Below are 17,880 nucleotides of genomic sequence, written 5' to 3' on the forward strand. Positions count from 1 at the left end.
AATTCCAGTGGAAAATTATGAACAGCGTGACATATTTTGTGGCTGTTAATGTGTTTTTCTCAAGACTTGATTTCATTCCTAGAATTAATCAGAAAGATTTAGGCTTTGTATATGTGTATTACCCCTGCCAACTCCTGCCTAGATATTTAGACTGGAGCTGAAGTAGAAAGTTGTCAGTATTACAATGTCTTCAGTAGCTTTATTGGTTTAACTGCTTTTGCCGTCCTTATATACAGGAAAAGCTCTAAAATAAATTGAAGTATGCCAACTGGAAAGTTCTTTTGGTAGCATAATTTATTTCTCTAAGGGAATTTGTATAATTTACAATGCCAAAATTATGCCTATTAAAACATGCTTACCATACAATCACAAAATAATTTTGGTTGGAAAGGACCTCCGGAGCCCACATAGGCCAGACTCCTGGACTAGCAATGTGAAGCTAACATCATGCTTAAATTAGGTTGTTCAGAGGCCAGCACTTCTCCAGATACTTCTTCTAAAGCTTCACCAATCATTGTAAACTTTTTTTTTTTTTTTTTTTTTTTTTAATGCATATACAGCCAGGACTTTCCCTTCTGCACTTGGTCATTGATCATTGACTCTGAGAAGAATTTAGCTATGTCACGTCTAGGTCTGCCCCCTGCTAGGAAGTGGAAGACAGAAATTAAATTCACCCCTAAGCTTCCTCTTTTCCAGACTGAGCAAGCTTGGAACTCCCTCAGCTTCTGCTTTAACATCAGATGCTCCAACCCTTGGAGCAGCTTTGCAATCCTCAGATGAGCTCGCATCCATTTGCACATCACTCTGATGTCCCAGGGGACCCAGAGCTTAACATGGTACTGCAGAGGCATCATCACAAAAAAACAAGTCATCATCCATTATCACTTCTCTTGACTTACAGCCCAGCGTACCACTAGTCTTTCTCCTGTAATCACATTTTAAGACATGTGGAGATCACTTAGAATACTAAAGAATTAACTAACCAATTAATGAAAAGATATTCAAGTTATAATTTTTCTTTTTGAATCTATTTTGTAAATTTCTGTAAATTGTGTGAGTTTACAGATCTGTATTCTTACCTCAGAGTAGCTAAATCCCTACCATAGACTAGAGCTTAAATGTAAAAGATAGGTACTTGTGAAAGAATTTAGGGTTAGATCATCATGCTTCTACTGAAATCACTGACTGTTTTTTTATTTTTTAATGTTTATTTTGGCCTAATTTTACTGTGTTTGAAATCAAGAAATTTTGAAAATACTAAATAAACCACAATTATTTTCTTTGGTTAGCTTTGATATAAATTGAATGCATTTTGTGTTCTATTTTAAATTATTTTCAACAGCTACATCAACAGAAAGATGCTTGAGTAAATGGGTCCGTTTGCTCCAAGAGCCACCAAGTGTGAAACTTCCTCTCAGACTGAGGTCAAGTCCCTCCCCCTCCAGGAACACTTCAGCTGAGGGAATGCAGTTAAACTGCTTTGCTTAATTAGTCAGTTTATCTGAATTTAGGATGGAGTTGTACTATAAAAGAGAGTTAGCATTGCTTAAGAGGAAAGGCTGATGATTTAGTGGAAGAGTGTGTAAGAGAAAGGATGGCAGCCTGAATTAAAACTATAGTAAGTAGAAGACTGTATCTAATATAGTTGATGGTTCTCTCCTGCCTTATTTATATATTTACTTATAAGCTGAGATATTGAATTGGGGCATACTCAGCTAGTATGTTAAGCATGTACGTATGGGCAGGGGAGATGGGTGGTTATTTTGTACTCTTTTTAACTTTATGCATATTTAGCATGGTGGCATAGGCTGCGATCTATGTAAAAGTCATGACCATGCTCCTTATGTGCTGACTGATACTATCAAAACATTTGTCTCTTATTTTAGATAAGGGTTTAACTTACAGGAATTTTTTTAACATAGCTAGTACATTTGTCTTGGTTCACATCAGATTCCAGGTTGTTCTTCTGCTTATGTGTTCATCTGCGCACATCTTATCATCCTTTATTCTGTTCAAATTACTCGGAATATATTTTCTAGACTGAAAAAGAAATATAGCTAAGAAATGATAAATGTTTTTAAAAATATATATAACATACCTTGAAACTCTAAAATATATATGTTCCCTGACCTGCCAACAGTACTTGCATATCTTCCACGATGTGTCTCTTCTTTTGGATAATATTCTCATTGCTACACTTGCTGAATAGCTGATATTGTGGTTGTCTGCATTAGCAATAAGAACCCCAGAAGCCCCATCCTTTGAGACAGATAATTAACCACAATTTATTCTTCAATAAAACTTAACATTTACCATAAAATCCCAAAGGTGTATTTTTATTCAACAAAATCTTAATTCATCACATGATGCATAATGGAGCACACTTATTAGCATAATCTAGTCTAGTAATGTGACTTCTCACATTAGCATGTATTTACCAGGGTCAGAAAGGGGTGTTAGAGCAAGAAATTCTTATGGAAGCCTAAACTCTGTTTTGCATGCAGATAATCTTCTTAAGATGTAGAATAAAGAAACAAACAATGCAAATAGTAATAGAAAGGAGCAGAACTATCTGTTACATATGTCAAGTTATGAAATACTAAATATGGCTCATGCTTTTTACAATTTCAAGTAAGTGTTTGTGCATAGTTCACATAGTTCTTCAGAAAGAAACTGAGCTGATTTTAATGGACAGGTTTTTAACTGTTCAACATGTAAATGTTACATACTAGAGCTAGGTTTGGGTTTTTACTTCTCTTCTAGGGTTTCACCTCTCTGAATGTAGAGTGGCTTTATACATATGTACAAGGCTGCTGTTGTTCTGGGCAAGGGGATATGGGGTAGAGTTGGTACTGTGCTTTTTATAAAGCCTTGTTAGCTCTCCAGCAATTCCACAGAGAAGGCAATCTGATACAGGAGACATGAGTGAACACCAGCATGCTGCCTCTTGTGGTCAGAGGTCAATCACTGGGCCAAATACTTGTATATTGTCTTCAGCTGTGTCCTGCCAGTCTTTATTTCAGCTCAGTTTGATCTGTTCAACGTGGGTTTTACAGCCCATTATTCTTACCCTGCTATCTCAACATTTTCAGCGTGTTGTCTTGGTAATGTTCATAGGAAAACTCTCCCTAAGTCTTATTGTTGTGCAGTCTATGCATGGCCTATATTTTCCTATCTGCAGCTTCCTCTACAGGGTCTATAGGAGCACAGTGCTGAGACTCCCACACCAGTGCTGTGAGTTGGTGCAACCCCCAGCCCAGTGGAAGGTAAGGTTCTGGCTCTGCTGTGCCCTTCCCCACCTGTAGCTCTGTGGCCACTGGACCGATGTGGACTGGTGTGCCTAATACTGCCTCTCGTCTCTGAGCCAGTTTGGAGAGCTCTCTGTCCTGATCTCCTGTAAATCTGGCTCCAGGCTGGCAAAATAGTCGGTTGGTGACTGTGAATTAACAGGATTATATGGGGTTTTAATTGGCATATTAGGTTTAATTCACTACAGGATTTAGATGGAATTTGAACATTCAAAATTGATCTTATGAAAGCTCAGCCAATTTTGATTTTTAAACTCTCTTGTGTGAACCTGATAGCCCTAAGCACAGTAGTTAACTTTCTCTAGGTGGCTGCTGCTTCTGCAATAGCCACAGTGCTCTCAGTCTGGGCTAAGGTGAGAGAAACGGTCTCAACCAGCAATCACCTCTGAGCACGCTGGGAGGCTCTCCAAGCAGATATACTTATCATATGCCTTAATACAGCAGATGAGTCCTGAAGTGACAAAAAGAGGCAGCCATAGACATGTAACTGGAGGAACAACTGTCCATACCATGTAAATAGGCCAAAGAGGACTGAAAGTGGAGGAGCAGCTTCAATGCCCTCCTTACTCCAGTGATTTTCAAAGGTTTGCTCACCCCAACTACCTCTCATTGCAAGTCACAGGCTACAGGTATCTCTTGGAGGGCTGAAGAGAGTAAGAGTGTGTTGCTCTGCAAAAGATTACATCAACAACAGCATTTCTCGTGACCATTTGGCAAGGGAGTATTCTAGGCTCTGCGCTGGAGTGCCATAACTACTTGTGCCACAGGACCTAAACTTTCTCTTAGCTATGATTTATTTTTTTTCCCCTAGTGAACCTCCTTTTCCTTGCTGCATGCTGGGTAGCATCATCAGGACAGGATGGAGCAGTATCTTTTCTGGCCTCCTATCTCCCCTAGTTTGAACCTGATCTATGCAAGAGCTAGAGGAAAGGGAATGATTTTCCAGTAGTGCTAGACTGTTCCCACAAAGAATGTCTGCTGTCACTGTACTCACAGAAGGTTTCTGAGCTGTAAATCCAAAGCCAAACGAATTACTTGATTACAAGAGGCAAACTCAGTGCCATGCTCTGTGACTCGCTGTCCATGGCATACACTCTTCTTTTAAAAATCTGCAGTGACCTGAGACAAAATCTCTGGCAAACTCTTCATGGCTCAGCCACAGTCCTGAAAACTTAGCACAGCAGTTCAGTGCTTACTGAAAAAATTGTCAATGTTTTAGAATAATTCTTCAGCATGCCCATCAGGAGCTTCCAGCAGGATGAGATCTAAATGTATTTCATGACTATCTGTGACTTGTCCTTTCTCTTGTTTGTTGTTCTCACCTTATGTTCTTCACTCAAAGTGCCTTAAACTCCCTGCTAAGGAACTATTTATCTCCTGGATAGTGAAGTGGAATGCTAATCCTGGGGCTTGTAGTCACTACTATGTAAATATTTAATATCAGTGATAATGGCTCTTTGGGAAAAAGGTTGTATTGCCCATAAGTGTTACTGGCACTGCTATTACTGTTCCCTGGACTCAAGCCAGAAGGTCTGGCAGATGTTAGAGGAAGCACACTTAAACCCTTAAGTGAGGCACTAATGTAAATACAACAGTGTTCTCTATCAGCGCCTCTTCAAGCAGTGTGTGGTCATTTTGGCTGGATATCACTGAGTCGGTGGAAATTGTTAATCTCTGACAGTTGTGAGTCCAAGGCTGAGTTCCAGTAAAGTTCAAGCAGGGAATGACGAAGTGATTTGAAAAGAACTCTGAAAGAAACAACTGGATTCTGAAGTACGTTCCAATTGTAATTAACTTATTAGCATACATGTGACTGAAGGTATAAAATGCAGGATTTCTTAGGTGTGTTTATTTTTTAGGTACTCAGCTTGTTTCTGCCTCAGAACTCTCTGTAAGGTAAGACCAAATTAAAAAAAAAAAAAAGCAAGTACAGAACTGGATGTTTCAATGAATACCAATTCTGTATTAAAGTTTTAATGTCTAATATAGGAAACTGTTCTCTTTTTATTAGCCCTAAGATCTTCAGAATGCTCTTGTCTTTACAAGGCTTTCATTGCAGTAAAACTGACCTATTGACAGGAAAACTAATGAAACAATAACAAAAAAAGCATGCTTTCTTTAAGGTCTTACTACACTGATCTTTGTTCTCTCATATTTGTTCTAGTACACTTAATTGCTTAATATTAAGCCAACAGATCAACTTAGATGCTGTAAGTTTCTCTTTATCTGCTGGCTAACTTTATTTCTCAGTTACCATTCAGCTCCTACCTCCTTTTCAGAAACTTATAGCTATGTACTTAGCATCCCCATGGGGGAGTGAATGTGTTGGACACAAGAAGACTTGGTGAACTGAAAGGTGTGATGTATGTATTTGGCTGCTGTACTTGTAAGGCCTTAGCAACTTCTAGAGAGTGGAGATGGCAGGCATGCCTCCTCCACCTCCATCAGCAATGCAGTGTTTGAAATCCGACTTGCAAACATAGGGGTTGGCTGTCTTTCCTAATACTGTTTGTATCCTGTCTGCTGATTGGGAGGAGAAGAAGCTCTTCATTTTCTCATTGCTTCTCTTGCATGTCAGCACAGCAGAGGATGCCCAGCGCTCACTCGTCTGTTTAGATTCACCAGAGGTTTGTTTTTAAGGGAAATCTTCTGATTCTGAGAGAAAGCTATGCATGTAATACCACAATTTTTCTTCTGAAGGCATTGCTTTGTAACCACTGAGCTCCTCAGAGGTACTCTAATGCTTTTTTTAATTGATGCAAGCATAGATTAATCATATGCTAACTTGGCAAGTAGCTTTATTGCAAATTGCTTCTGTCTTCTTCAAGTAGAGTAAAATACTCATTATATTAAAAAAAATAATAATAATCATAAGTAGTTTCAGGTCCTTGGCACAAATTCTGAGTTATAAACTTGGGGTTTGGCATAAACATTCTAACCATTATGCAAGGAAATAATTTTTACAATAGTAAGATCTAAAGAAAAAAGGGGTTGATATGGTGGTTCTTAAAGTATGTAGTAATGTATGTAGAAACGTGCAATAGATAGTTGCGACTCTTGAATCCTTCTTTGTAAGAAAAATGATCAAATATTTGTGCAAGTTAATGGGAATCTCTACACTGGATCTTATGGGGTATAGTTCATATTTACATACATTTTAAAAACTTAAATATGTTTTCCTTAACTGGAAGGCAGGACGGCAAGGCTGAGAAATCTTTGCAGCATATATCCTTCTAAATACAATAAAGATATTCCTTTCTCAGTCAAGGGGCTTAATTCTGTATCATATATGCTACATGTGTTGAGGCAATTCATGGAGGAAAGATCTTCTTATGAAGATTTAAGCTGTTCTCCTAAAAAACACAGTATACTACTGAAGGCTTGAGTTGAGGCTCTGATTTTTGTATCTCTTCCTCTTTTGAGTCCTAAGATAGAAGAAAGGGCTGCTTTCTGCAATTTGCTTTGTATTTGCCTAGGCACCTAGTGTGAAAAGCAAGCAATGATCAAACTGTCTGAAGTATGTCAAGGAGATCAGAAAAATAAATCCATCATAACGTTTTTGTCAATTAATCTGGAGTAAATCTTCACTTCATGATGCTTCATTGAGATGAACAATACCCCAAGGCCTATAAAATGCCTTTCTCAAGTGCCCTTTGGGCACTTCAGACCGATCTTTAGGAGGCAGTAACTGATGATACAAGAAGTGCAGGCTTGCTTACTGACTGACTTCAAACTTTTTGTATATTTGTTTCTGTATGTTTGTTCAGAAATACTCATCTGCTGTCTCCAGTGTTTTGGAGTGCTGCACAACATCTCAGTAACCAAAATGTTTGACTTGGACTATCTAGAAAAGTCCAGTTGCACTAAGTCATAAAGTACAAAACTCATTAAGGCTGCAAAGCTAGAAGCTAGGCTGGCAGAGACCCTTAATTTGGCAGTGAGTAATTCACTCATGTTTTTAGACTGGTCACAGTGAATGTATTTAACAGTAATACAAGAGGATGAGTAAAAATGTGCATAAAATCAAAATGTTTCCGTTAGTGTCAGGCATGTGAGATGGTTGGCCTGTCTCGCTCTGCACCATTGGTAGGGGCCAGGAGGTAGGGACCAGGAGAGCCAGCTGTTGCGAGCTTATGCATGCAACCCTGCTTGCTCCTCAAGCAACAAGACCTGATACTTCCCAGGGGTCTTGTCCAGACAGTATTAGCTCTCTCCTTGTAAGCACCTGCTCTAGTTTTGCCAACCTCATATTCCCTATTTGTCCCCTCTATTTTGTCCCTATACTGAGTAATAATTTTGGCCCTCATCCTATGGATGAGATTTGCTCCATGTTGCTTGGCAGTAAAGGAGCAAGGGAAGAAGAGGAAGAAGGTGGCTCTAAGGAGAAAACTGAAGAACAGCAAAATCTACTGCTTAGTTCTGGTATCTTTTATTTTTTTTTTCAAAAACAAAACCTCACTAGTACTGTGCAAAGGCACGGGGTGGTCACTCCCATCCTATATCAGATCCTAGCCACCTGGTTATCTCACTGTACCTCGGGAGTATATGCTTCCCAGTAATAAAACATTATTTTATCATTTTTTAAAAATGGAAATCAAATTGCTGTAGATAAATATTCTGTCCTTCTCTGTAGTAAAAACAGTGAGAGATGAGAAGTAGAAATGAACTCCTTATTCCTAGTGCTAGGCTATAATCCAAGCTGCTTGAAAAGAGTACATCTTTTCTGTTGGCTTTCAACTCAAACAAAACTAGCCTATGAACAAGAGAGGGGAAGGTGGACAAGTAATGGATCAAGGGGGGTTATTTTTCTTCCTTACTGCACTAAGGTAGACAAATCCTACTAAGGAACATGGGGTCTTTCTCATGGCTTTGTGTTAGCACCCAGAAGATGTTCCTCATTCCTAGCCCTGGTGTTAAAGTGGATGTGGCAATGAAGCTTTTGACTCATCCTAGACTTTTACTGAGAAGAAACTTTATGAACAAACATCAGAGACAATGGGAAGAAAGCAAAGTAGTAAAGATTTGTTTAACTAGGGAGTTGTCAAATTACCTAGCTATAATTGCAGAAGGATTTTCTGTTGTGCCATGGAGTGTGAGGAAAAAACATTTATTACTTTATTACTGCTGCTTAGTTTACAACTTGACAAGTTTTTTTTCCTTTTTTGTGGTCATAAAACAATTGTGCATTATCAGTTTATTTTTAAAAGGAAGAATAAATAGGTAATATTAGAAGATATCTGTATTTTCAGATGAAAAAGAACTTGAGGTTCCATAATAGGAAGCTGTTCCACTACAAACATCTTTGGAGAGCAAGCTGTTTTTCAAAAGGATTAGGAAATAACTTACTGGAGCTCTTGAGCAAGTGAAGTAGACAGAATAAGATCAAGATAGAATAACACAACTAGAGCATGTATCACCAGAATGCTTTGAAAAGACATATCAATTACTGCACTCAGACAAAGGGTTCGGGGTCTTCCTATACTTTTACAGAAACTGAGTGGTTAAATTTCATGCAAAAACACCTAAGTGTAACCTTGAGAAGGAGCAACTGCAGTTCAAAATGTTTTGTCTGCTGATCTGTCAGTGTTTCAAGGAAATTCTTGCAAACATGAGAGAGCATGCAGAGAAGAGGCCAGTTTAAAAGGAAGTCACAGCCACATACCTCCCTCCTTGGGTTTTGGAAAAACCCAAGCATGTGATTTAAAAACTGTGAGGTCTTTTCTCAGTCTCTGTAGTTATTTGAAACTGTCACATTATCCCTTTTAATACCCAGATCTGCAAAGTCCTTCACTCTAATCTCCAAGCATTTTCTTGGCAACCTGGACAGAAAAACAACTTGCATCGGTAGTTAAGATAACATCAGCTTAGATGTGAGGGTGAATTAGGATAAGTTGGGATGTTTAGTGTCTAAATGCAGTTGGAGTCATCCAAAATTTTACATACAGTCCACTACAACAGAAGTTTAGATCTGAGGAATAATATATATGATCTGCTGTCTCTAAAATGCATGATCAGCCAGAGACTTGTGTAACACAGACAAGTCTTGAATTGGGCTGTGGCTCATGTGAAACTGTGTGCACAAGTGAGTCACAGCAAAGATGTTCATGTAAGTTTGCAGCAATCTAACCTCGGGTTTGACAGATTATCTTGTCCTTGGTATCTCCTACCCGACAAAGGATGCTAGGCTTTAATCAATCAATGTAGGTCAGGACAGAGGTCACTTAATGAGTTTTGAATGCCGTAGGGTTTGGTGTGGTAAACACTCCTTAGCATTAGTATTTCCTGTTCTGCATTTTGGGGTGAAGCGTGAAGACAATGTCCCTAAAAAGAAATGAACAACAGTACACAGTGTTTTTTACTACATTTAGGTCTAAATTACTTATACACAGAGAAAGGAGTTGAAGAGGTAAAGCTAGGGTTTCAAGCAAAACTGAGCCTGGGACAGTTGCAGACAGCAGGATGATGTAGTGTAGTACTTCACATGTAAAGGGAAACAAGCATTAATCAAAATGATTAAATGACAAACCAAGTCAGAAGGATGTGGGAGCCACAAGGGTAAAACTGAACCTCAGATAACATCATGCCCCTGTCCTGCAGAGATGTGAGGAAAGATAAGACAGGGTCAGCAGCTTATGGAGCTCCAGGAATGAGTTCTGTGGCTTGAGATCAAATGCTGTGTATAGTGGAACAGGGAAGGGTAGTAGCAGAAGAACAGTGGCAGGAGACTGAATGGAGGAAATCAGCACTTTGCAAATTTCTGTTCTGAGAGGAGTGAGAAGTCTCCTGGATCTGCAGGATTTAGCATTTACGCTACCTTGCTGCTTTGACAATTGTTGAGAGTGTATCAGACTAGAGTGGACACCATCAATGAACTATTTCAGGGAGTTACACATATTTGCCATTTGCATGGAATACTCTACATATGGGTCTATAGCACATGGCATATGTGCCAACCTAATGCATCAACATTTATGATGGCAGGTATTGTAGTGAGAGAGGTTATGACAGTAAGGTATGGAAGGTTTGCTTTGAGACAGTAACAAAACAGGTGTAATTGTGGCTACATTAAAGGTTTGTCCATCTTATTCTGTCCCATTAGATAGGTGTTTCTTACAGGCTGACTAGAAGCTGCATGTGTCTTTTGCAACAGTAATTATTGCACAATTTAGTTATTGTTGTTACTGTTCAGGCTTTCCTGGGTTATGCTTTTGCAGTCTAATGAAACAACCAGGCAAGCTTCCAGCTGTTATTAACTGTCTGAGAATTGATCCAGGTCAGGATAGAATGGGGGGTTAGCAAACAGAGTCCTTATTAGCTGAAAACTCATGATGTTTCACTAGTTTAGACAAACTTAGGCAGTGTTTCATTTCTCTGTGGTGGCTATTCTCTCTACATCTGTTAAGATCTTGAGTACAAAGATGTAAAACCTCAACTGCAGTGGCATTAACCTGTTTGCTTTTAGATTATCATCTTCTGGTGTAGCTGATAAAACAGTCTTTGGTTCTGTTTAAATGTCATACAATTTTTTGGTAATCAGTAATTAAACTATGGGGTGAATATTTGCTCTTGGTGTTTCTTTGAAACACTGTTATGCCTTTTACACTGTTTGGTCTGAAGTCTAAGTGCCATGCAGATGACTCTTTCAGGAATAGGATTAATATAACACATTGTCTTCATCTCACCAGTTGACACATGACATGTTATGGAAGATCAATGAGCAGTTTTACACTAAACCATCTATTGAGACGACCTCTTATTGCTGTATATCAGACTTGCTGGTTTCATGTTCAGAATTTAACTGGTGGTGGGGTGGGAGAGGAGAAGGAGAAAATGTGCATGAGACCAGAGAAGTGTTTTACTATTGCTGGAAGTTCTTATATGATGTCTATTTCTGCTGCTTACAGTCATGTGCCTGGCTAAGCCTTTCTTTTTAGACCAGATCTATTCTCATAAACTGAGAATCTGCTCAATCTTATAATATACGTATGCATATAACTTTATGAAAATAAGTGAAAGGAAAAAGGTTGAGTTTGCCAATAAGCCTATGTTCCTTGTGCCCCTCTGTTCTCTGTAGTGGGACTTTAGTGTAAAGGGATGGCAGCAGTCTGTGGGGCTCAGGAGCATACCCTATACACCTGATGTGCCCAAACCTTTGTTGACCAACATCAGAGAACAAAAATGCTCTGAAAACCTACTGTGCATGCACTTCTTGTGGGTGAGGAAAATGGGCTGTGGAGGAAAATGGAGCAGGCATGACAGACACATGATATTTAACACTCTGATGTGTCGTATTCCTCTACCACAAAAAAGAAAAGTAAAAGAATCTATAGAGACTTTTGCATGTTTACAATAGTACTTGTTCCTGGTCTTTAGATATAAACAGCCAGGACCTGCCAAACCCCACCTATAGCCAGTAATGATCTGCTGTATCCCAGCTGAAGTAGAAACAGTATAAGCAATTACCAAATAAAATGGGAGTGAGAAGGTGAGAACTTAAATTAAACCCATTCTGAAAAGGAAATAACTAAATAAGGGTCTTGATTCTGGTAAGTTTGTGAGGCTGGAGAAAAGGTGAGGAGAAATAAATGCCTTAAATATTGCACTTAAGGCAAACTAAGAACTTGGAACAGTCTGATAGCAGTCCAGTTCTTCTCACAATGAGATTGACTTCCTATGCTCTTTGCATCCCACTTTCAGCTTCTTGCTTTAACAGAGGGTATTTAATTTGTAGGGCTGTATTACCAATAAGCTGCTTCTGCAGGTTGCAGTGCACTATTGTGTTGATTGTTGCCCTTTACTGGCTTCCCTAGCAAGCAGTGAAGGCTGTGGTGTTCTGCTTCTCTCTGACCTGAGGGGTCTGGCACCAGATCAGTTTTAACACTGTGCTGAGTTCTCTCTTGCAACAGTTCCTGGCAGCGCTGCAGCACCTCAGGAAAACTGGAGAATCTTTACCAAAACAGACACTTCCCGTGTGAAGCGATTCTTTAAAATAAACAACCCAAACCTCTATTGGAAGGGGAGAAACCTAAGGGTGAGGTTGTTTGTTACACTTCTAGATGAGGGGCGATTCTTTGGGCATATTGGGGAGATTATGGTGCAACCACAGTACTATTTTTGTTTGGATTGTGGTAAACCAAGACATGCTCTAGCTTGTGAGGCAGAGAAGTCTTGAAACATGTGAACTGGTTTCCTTTCAGATGAAGTTAAACCAAAAGATATACTCCAGGAGGTCATCAAATTGCTGATAATAATTCAGCCCATAGGATCAACTACCAGTAATCCAAAATAAATATTTCTTGTTTCCCTATTCTCCTCTATCCCCCAGCCACAACCAAGCTCTGCATTGTACAGATGCCAGGTCTTCAGTGTCAACTGGTTTGTTCACTGGCCACGCTCCTGTTATGCCATATAAAGTAGTTTGGCTTCATAAGCTACATATAAATGTCATAAAATTGGTTTTCACTTTTCTAACTTCACAAGACATCCTGTTTGTGCACAAATGTTCTTGTAATCCAACTCTGTTTACCAGCCCTTTCTCTTGAGTTCTTTTGCTTGGAGAACCTTTACAAGGGACAGTCAACTAACCAGTCTCAGTGTAATGAAACTAACCATTGTTTTGTTTGGTTCAGCCTTGTAGTAGCATCTCTCAATGGCTAGTAAAACATGTCTAAGGAAACAATAAGAAAACCAAACAAATAAAGGAAAAGCCTTCCCCAGCTCAGCTGTCTAGTTTCTGGTTATAGGTTTCTTAGGAATATCCTAATTTACAGTATGTATTTGGACCTACTTTCCATGATTGTTTTTCTTCTTCCAATTACTTATTTGTCATTCCAACATGCTATGGCATTGGGTTACTCAGGATCAATACATGAGGTTGCTAATTTTAGCTTCTTTTCTAATGACATCTGTGGGAGCTCCCTAACTCTTGCGTTGTGAGACATTTCAGCCATCTCCTTCCTAAGCTAAAGAGTTCTTAGTATACGTAGTCTCACATAGTAATATTCATCATTTCTGCACTTTTCTGCATCTTGTCTAGCTCCTTAATACTTCTGTAAGAGGAAATATCCGTAGCAGAATGTACTGCTGGCTACTGTCTGGATCTGTAGCAACACAAGGACTGTTCCGAGTACCGTTATGCAAAAGCCTTTCTCACATCTGCCCTGCTTTTCAAAATAACTCAATGATTGAGCAATACAAGTCCCAGATATTGGTGGTACTGTGCATTGCTTTAACATTTGATGGAACTAATTTTATGCAGAAGTAGCTAAATCCAGCAGTATGACCAATATCCAATTTAGCATGGAGTTTTAGCACTTGTATAACTTGTATGCGTGCATGTTCTTGCATTCTGTTATTGGTCTGGAACATCAAATTACCCTTCACAGATCTGGTCACGCAAAGTACTCAGAACCTTGATGTTCATTACAGTCATAAACAGGAGGTGTGGAGATCTATACCTCAAATCATGCTATACAATTAAGTTATTTCAATACTTACTTGGGAAATAAGCCTGTGTCTGCATACATTCTTCTGTATTGGCTATTGTCTATTATCTGTAAATTCCTGCTTCTGTTTGCAGGTTTGTTTTATCAATTAACAATGTGAGTCTTATCATGAAAGTAATGCCCCTTGAACCAACAGCAAAGCAAAATGCAGCATGGTAGTGTTCTGGGATTTTCAAAATATATTGCATTAGTCATGCATTCGGTTATAATTCAGTCATGATCACATTGTGTTGGTGTACTTGGCAATAAAACTTGAGTCTTGTGAAATGACCTAGGTTCTTCCAACAATCTAGTGGCAATCTTACTGTTAAGGACTTGCCTTATTTCAATGTTCTTCCTTTCATATTAGATTACATCATAAAATTATTGTAGCTTGTTCAAATTGCAAATCTTCAGCAGCAAGAGTGGGCAGAGATCAACTCTGACTGAACTTAAAAGCCAGTAATTAACGTCAACAGACCAAAATGTTGCTACGACAGAAAATAGTTGAGCATGAGTGAAGCGGAACAGACAAAAGAAACCTTATATAGTAGCTCTCAGCATCAAGCCAAAAGGAAGCTATGGGGCTATTACAGGGTGTTCTGCAAATTTATAATGATGTTTTTATGTTACCTGAAAGTTGTACATACATGTGTCTGGAGGTTTGTGCGGTTAAAGGGCAGGCAATCTTTTTTCTGGAAAAGATCTCTTGCTAAGAGCTATTCGCCAAATGCATGATTACTTCCTGTGGGTTTTTGATATCTTTTTTGAAGGCTTGGGGTACTTTATTCAACATCAGTAATTAGTGCTTGCAACAGTGCAGTGTGAAACACTGCAACGGTGCTTGGGTAGGTTTTTATTTTCTTTCTCCCCATAACAACAAATTTGTGATCTGTCCATTACAGTACAATCAGAACCACAGAAAGCACAAGAAATAATATTTATGGGACTATTTCATAGTATAATGTTGAGGATTAGAACTGATGAGCTGTTTTTCATGAAAAGTCATCCTCAGACTTCAGTCCCATGCTAGAGACATGCTCATCTCCTTGTTGAAATGGGCTTTAAGTATACTAAACCTTGTGCGAAGACCTATTCACAAATTATACTTCCTCTATGGAAGAAAAGTTTGGATTCAAAATAATGTTCTTCAGTTAATGAATAAAAATCTGTCTTATTTACTTGAAAACACAGTGAAACTAATTTCATTTCAAATGTCTTCCTGGAATATGCTGTCCTGTTTAAATAATTATTTGTATAAATTAAGTTGTTGAGAAGTATTACTTACCATTTTGATTAAAGGCTGACATTTCAGTTTAATGTAGAAGAAATGTTTTACAACTTGCTTGCGACTGGAGTGAAGAATCTTTTCATGGAGCATTCCTTCTGCTGATATTAGAGTTAACCAGTTAATAGAATTCCGCTACTGACAAATAAATATACTATATTAAACTTTCACAGTGTCATCCACTTCCTTTTCTAGTTGTCTAGAGATCTCAGTTAGAGAGATCACAGTTAAAGTGACTCTGGTTTCCAGAGCAGAAAAATATGCACTGGAAACACTGTTATGCTCAAGATACTGCTTATGGGCAAAGAGAAGGCACACCTTAGATATAACAGGAATTTATTGTTAGTGAAAGATTTATGATTAATTGTGGGCTTACTGTAAGTATAATTGGAGTTTTAAAAGTCTCATCATTATCAGTCTATATCTATTACAGAAAGAGAGAGACTAACAATACAGTTAAAATTTTTATACGCACCCTCCCCAGCTCCTGCCCCTTCCCCTGGCATTATGTCCACCTTTTCCCTTCTCCTCTGAGTCCTAAGGTTGGTCATTCCACCCTAGAGGGTGGTGGTGATGACAAGTCATCTGCACATCCAGTCTGTTTTTCTTTCTTGATTGGTCTGCAGCTGCACATGACATCCGAATTTACTATATGTGGTGCCTTTGATGTATGTTAGGTACTATAGTCTCTTTTTTATCCCTAAAATCAATTTTGTTTGCAGCTTATGTTTCCAGTTAGCAGATGCTAACTGAGACAGGGAGACCTCATAGCAGCCTCCCAGTACCTGAAGAGGGTTTACAAGAAAGCTGGAGAGGAACTCTATCAGGGAGTGTAGTGAAAGGACAAGAGGGAATGGTTTTAAACAAAAAGTGTAGACTTAGATTAGATATTAGGAAGAAATTCTTTAATATGAGGGCAATGAGGCACTGGAACAGGTTGCCCAGAGAAGCTGTGGAGGCCCCATTCCTGGAGGTGCTCAAGGCCAGGTTGGATGGGGTTTTGAGCAATCTGATTTAGTGGAAGGTGTCCCTGACTATGGCAGGGGGGTTGGAACCAGGTGATCTTTAAGGTCCCTTCCAACCCAAACCCTTCTATGTTCCTATGCTGCTGTCAGTTGGCTCTGCTGGAAACGAGGAAGGAACTATGGAGGTGGATATCGGTCAGGGTGGCAGAGAGGGGCAGAAGGGCAGTCAGGAGGCCCCACACATCAGGGTGCAGCAACCACAAGTTGCAGCTGGAGAGGGAGCCGGGAGCACAGAGAACAGAAGTCATCTAGTGGCAGTGGCCACGTTCAGCCAACAGCCCTGATCCACAGATGCTCCTGAGTGATGAGGCAGGCATGAGGTTGAGATGGGAACTGAAGTCAGCAAAAGGTCCCTGACCCCAGCACCCAGGGTCAGGCACAGCCCAGTGGCCTACACATGAGTCCATGGTGAGGAGGCAGGCCTGAATTTCACCTGCAAAGTCAGGCCTGCTGGTGAGTGTAAAGGTCTGGGTCAGCTTATGCTGGACAGAGGAAGACAGCTGAGAATATCACCGTATCATCCAGAATGAAGGCGGAGGGAGAGTCCCCGCTGTGGCTTCACCACAGATCAGCTCAAAGCAGCTCTCCTCATGGCTGGGTGCCTGCACCTATCAACCATGTTGGCCCTGAGTCCAGGGCCCTGACATCAAGAACGGCTGGAAATGGTAATAACTAACAGACTTTGACCCCACTAGCTTTTGAAATGCAAAGCAGGCACTTCTCCCCTCAGTCTTTCTAGTATTTCATAACCTATGGAAATGTGAGTTTCACATTCTTACATTTGTGTAATCGAAACCTATTAAGTGTGACAAAAGATTTTTTGTAATATTTTTTAAAGCTACAGCAAAAGACATTTAAATGTCTCTGGAAATCACAGTCAAAGGTGTGTGTATGTGTGTGTGGGGGTCCACCTCACTAGTTCCACCTCACTAGTTCTTCCACTCTCATTGCTCACAGTGGGACAAAAGCACCGATGTTCATAACATACTGAAGTCTACCATATTTATGTATGAAGCTTTACTTGCACAGAATAAGGTAATGACACTTTGAAGCCAATTCCTATAACACATTATCTTTCCCTACTTTTAGAAGGGAATATTTTGGTAATTTCACATGAGAATACACGTTGAGCTGCTGCTTGCCAGGCTTCATGAATCTGCAGATACACTAATTTGTTACGCAAATATCCCTGTGTTATTTTTAGTCTTAAGATGAGGAAAAACTAGATATCAGACCTAAAACTACAGCTAGACAAGCTAAAAGGGTCTGGCAACTTGAAGTGAAGCTGGGATTTGTGACTTTAAAATAACTGGGTGGGTTGTACAAGATGAAGTCTGGCAAAGTTTACTTTCCTAGCCTGATTTCCAGGACTGACTTTCACACAAAGGCAGATATTTCTACTCTGAGCTTGCTCTGCCTCCTTTTTAGGCACATTCAACAGTGAAAGGAATGCTTGGATTCTGGGCTTCAGCAACTGCCTGTGGCTCCCAGAGGGCTGAAGTTCAAGCACTGCAACTCAAGTTTTGAGAAAGCTGGAGACTGGCTGAGGATGCGGTGCATACAAAGATATTTTGCTTTATTTACCACTCCACAGAAGTCAAGAGTGATGTCTAAGTCTGAGAGGAGTCATTATACCAACAACGATGATCCCTTTCATACATCAGAACATGGAGCTTCGTCTGGAAGGGCCTTGTATTTGAGCATGATACGGTATCAGTTTGAGCAATCTTTCAAAACAGATCAGTGGTTCTCCTCTGAAGGCTTTGAGAGGAGTA

General features: G+C 39.6%; 1 long non-coding RNA gene across 2 annotated transcripts; it reads left to right on the forward strand.

Moving 5' to 3' along the window:
• The first annotated feature begins 1,330 nt into the window (after nucleotides 1-1,330).
• On the forward strand, nucleotides 1,331-17,880 carry LOC121069542. Of its 2 annotated transcripts, XR_005819482.1 has the most exons (4): nucleotides 1,331-1,618; nucleotides 3,194-3,266; nucleotides 5,168-5,204; nucleotides 17,534-17,880. It is a non-coding gene; the product is annotated as an uncharacterized LOC121069542 (long non-coding RNA). The 2 variants fall into 2 exon arrangements; XR_005819483.1 differs by lacking the exons at nucleotides 5,168-5,204; nucleotides 17,534-17,880 and adding an exon at nucleotides 4,120-4,825.

This window comes from Cygnus olor, chromosome 4 (genome assembly GCF_009769625.2).
Source record: "Cygnus olor isolate bCygOlo1 chromosome 4, bCygOlo1.pri.v2, whole genome shotgun sequence".
Classification (NCBI taxonomy): domain Eukaryota; kingdom Metazoa; phylum Chordata; class Aves; order Anseriformes; family Anatidae; genus Cygnus; species Cygnus olor.